Source organism: Antrostomus carolinensis, unplaced genomic scaffold (genome assembly GCF_000700745.2).
Source record: "Antrostomus carolinensis isolate BGI_N321 unplaced genomic scaffold, ASM70074v2 scaffold14746, whole genome shotgun sequence".
Lineage (NCBI taxonomy): Eukaryota > Metazoa > Chordata > Aves > Caprimulgiformes > Caprimulgidae > Antrostomus > Antrostomus carolinensis.
This window is the reverse complement of record NW_010321291.1, coordinates 130,301-134,657: the sequence shown is the minus strand read 5'-3', so window position 1 is coordinate 134,657 and position 4,357 is coordinate 130,301.

Sequence of the window (4,357 nt, the reverse complement as noted above, 5' to 3'; positions counted from 1 at the left end):
GAAAGGGCAGGCTCTTGTCTTTCTTGGGTAATTGGGAGGGGGTTCCTTGTTTTAGTGCAGGATCAGAGACCCTTTTTGTTCCCTGTGCTGTTCCTAAAATGTTATGTGTCCTCTGCTTGCAGTCAAGTATCTTGACATGGGAACTGCACTCTGTGCCCCGTCCTTGTCCCCTGCTAGGAGCACCCTGTGGAGTTTGGAAGACAGTTATATTTTTGAGTCTCCAAATCAGGAGTGGACCAAACCTCATTCCTATACAGTGCTACCTCTACGATTGGGTATTAAACAGGTTCTGGACAATTAAAGTAATTTAAGGAAGTGAGTGAGATTTAACTTTGCAAGCCTCTCTAAAATTTAATGATGGGAGGGAAGGAGTTTGTGTGTGTAAAATTTAAGAAAAAACTAAAGACTACCAAATAAAGGGAAGCAAACTGTGATGTTAAACTTTTCAACTGGTTTTAATAATGACATCATTCCCGCCTAGACTAATGACAGTGTTTTAAGTGGCTGTAGTATTGTTCAGCCCTGGCCTCAGGTGGCTGGGTGCTTTGTGGTTATGTGCCAGACATCACACCTGGATGGGATGAATGTGAGAGAACTTCTGTGAAGTCATCTTTGTTTTTCCTTTATCTGTTTCCCAGGAATGCTGTAAAATGTTTTAGTCTATTTGACTGAGGAGTGCAATAGAGAATTTCTTGGTGTGTAAAGAAGTAATTTATTTACACCTGTAACCACCACCCATAAAACCAGAAGCCGACTGTGTTGAGCTATTAAAGTCTTACCCCTTGGGAAGGCTGTGATAACACATGGCATAGAATTGGTTCTAGCAGTCAGGTTAACAGGAGTAAGATTCTGGTTAAATGATGGTTGTTGTAGTGAAATTAATTCCGCAATTCAATTGCGTAGTTACTGGCAACAAAAGTTTAAGGAATGTTATGGAAGTCCTGTGCAAATTAGCAATTTTATTTATCCCTCATTCCATGAACATGGTTGGGTGATTTCTTTATGTAGAGGACACTTGAAGAGCTGACTTTGTGTGTATCTGTGGCTGTTGTTAGCAGTGCTGCTCAAACAATAGTTTATGGTTGACATGGAGATATTTCTGATTGTGACCTGATTGATTGAGGTGGATTTTTTTTTGAGAAATGTTTTATGCTGTGAAGTTGTTTAACACCCTAGGAGATGGAGGTAAGTGTACTATGTGGAATGTTGTAGCCATCTGACATTTCAGTACCTCAATACCTGATTTTTACAGTGAGGCTAGATTTGGGTGAGAAAGGAGGGTGTGAGGTGCTGGGCCTCTTTTTGGAATATTCCCACAGGCTCTTTGGGTTGCACGTCCTTAATGCAGTGTACTTGCATCTCTCTGTTGCCAGCTCTGCAAGCCCCTTCCCTGTGAGCTCTGCTCTGCTTCAGCCACTGCATTCTCTTGTAGAAAATAGTGAGTTGACTGAGTAAGATGAGAAGTTGACTCTTCTGGAGGAAATGCTCAGGCCCCTTGAAGAGATCATTCCTTCAGTGTGCAACCATTTTGGGTGGCCCAGTTGGAGACTCCTTGAAAGGAGATGGCTCTGAGGATTTTCTAGACTTCAGATTTATCCAAGGTTTTGCAGTGTGATCTCCTATAAAACAGAGGTACTGGAAGTGACTCCTTTCTTAAAAAGTAGCCTTTCATCTTTAAAAAGCTATGTAGGCCACCCTTCCCCCATGGTTGGGTAGAAGGAGAAGGCGCAGAGGAGACACGGGTGTAGGAATCATTAAAGTGAAATGTGAGTCATGTTCATTAAAGGCAAGCTAGCAGAATGTCTTATATTAGTGGCTGCGTAATGATTAGAGCTTCCTGTAATAATTATGATGGTGATTCTACTATATGAATTGAACATTCATTCTAAGTTAATTCACATCCTTTTAACTAATAAGTTATTTAAAGGAATAAAAAAAAGAAGCCCTTTTTAGCTCATAATTTAAATAGACTGTCCAGAAGAATACTGAAATAGCAACCCTCCCTCTGTGCTGGGGAGATTCAAACACTAATCTGTATTTAAATTTTGTAGTGAAGACATATTTATTTTTTCATTCATAATTCATTGCATCTCTGCTAAATACTAGACCTTCCTTCGACTGCAGATTATGTGTATGTTCACTAACAATATCTTTCTAATTGAGATGATGATAAAGAGCTTTATTTCGGTGTGAAATTATTTAGAGAGATCTTCACTTTGATTTTTGTTATTCCGAGACATGGCAGGGAGACGAATGATTTACTGTTTGCCTTACAAATATCTCAATTTTGAGCAAGAAATCATGGTCTACTAATATTTTTCATCAGGAAAAAAAATTTAAAAAGAGAAAGGATTATTTATTGTATATAGGACTTAAAAATTTAGAATAACAAGATGAAAAGCAGGGCAAAATGTTTAGTTTAAATATTGAAGGAAAACTTTGGTGATGGCAGCTGCAGCTGTGCAGTAGTCTCTCAGCAGGGAGGAAAACCTGTGGTTAAAGCTGTTTAAAGATATCCTGGGGAGTAAAAAAGCATATAAACTGCTGCAGTGGACTGGAAGATGGATACAATAAGTTAATCAGTCTTTTGTGCTTCCAGTTTGGGTCATTCTGGAGCTCTGGACCTCATTTGCAAGTTGAGGACTTTAGAATTTGTGTTCTGTTGATGTAAACTTCTGCATGTTTGCAAATTCACCTGGACAATTCAAGGTCTTTGAGTTAATAAGGTGGGTTTTCTCATAATTTTATTCTATACCTTTGCCTTGCAGTCAGAATAGGTGTGTCAAAAACAAATTTTGGCATAGTTGGGTATAAACACTGTACAGAATGCCTCAGTTTTTGAGTTGTGAGTGCTGTTTAGAAGTAACAACTGAATTCTTACTCTGATTTCTCTTCTGATTAAAAGATTACATTTATTAAAATATTTCTTGCATTACCATACATTTCAAGATTAAACTAGACAAAACATCAGCTCTGAACACTGTAAAAACTTGGGGGAATTCCAAATTGTGTGAACTCAGAGGTTCAAACAGAAATTCAGATTAATGTAACTTGGTATGAGCCTGGACGATAGATTCTGATGACTTTGTATGTTCAAGTTTGTTCAGCTGAGTTCTAGCATCTCCTGGCCTTTACAGATTAGCTTGTGCAGAACTGCAAACGTGTAGGAATTGTGAATAACTTGTCATAATTTACTCTTTAGGTTATGCTCTTGTTTCTGACATGCAGTCTAATCTGCAAAGCCCCCAAAAGTCAATACTTACCTTCTATTAGAGTCATTGCAGGTATCTGCTTCCTTGTATATTTTTCACTTGATAATGAACGTACGTTTATTTGAGATGTAACTCAAATTAGTTTGGAGAATGTTTCCTTTTGGATGCCGAGATTCTGGAGGAGAACAGCTGTGGAAGGAAGGCTGGCTGCTGAGGGGTCTGTCTTGGAGGGCCCAGCAGGCTGAAGGAGCTGTCCAGCGTTGTTTTCTAGATGGCTTTTGCAATGGTGCTTCTTACAATATATATATATATTTTTTTTTTTTTCCTTAAGATGAGAGCTTTCCTGTTTTCCTCTTCAGAACTACAACCAAATCTTTACTGCAGTCAAAGATGCTCTGGAATAGCAGTTCTGGAATCCAGCCCAGATCAGGCTTGGATCATCTTTTAATAAAATAGCAAGTACTAACTACCTTAGTTAAAATTAAGGCTGTGTGGTGGTTTCATTTGGCTAGCACTTGACAAGCACTTGGCTACCACTGGGCTAGCAGCCAAACACAGCCATTCACTTACTTCCCCCTCTGCCCAGGGAATAGGGGAGAGAATTTGGGGTGAGGATAAGGAGGCTCTCATAGGTTGAGGTAAGAACAATTTAATAATTGAAATAAAATAAAACTTTGAATAATACTGATATTAAAATAGTAATGATAATAATAATAGTAATAAAATATGCACAGGAGTGATACACTGTGCAGCTGCTCACCACCCACTGACCAAGCCCGGCCCATTCCCAGACAACGGTCCCGGAGGAGCGACAATCCTGAACCGAAACCGCAATCCCGGAAGAGCCAGAGCCCGAGAGAAAGTCAGAGAGAGCCAAAGAGGAAGAGACCCTCACTAATATACTGGACATGACATGATATGATATGGAATATCCCATTGGCATACCCAAATGCCAATTTAGCTTATAAATTTAAATATTCCTCACCCCCTTAGATCTTGCACTTGTAGAGTAACAGAACACAAAGTCCTTCACTTCCAGAGACAAAAATGCCAGCACTGGTATGTTATCAGTGTTCCTCTCATAACAAATCCCGCACTGAAAGCAAAATGTAACACTGTTCTAACTACTGAAAAGAAACCCAGCT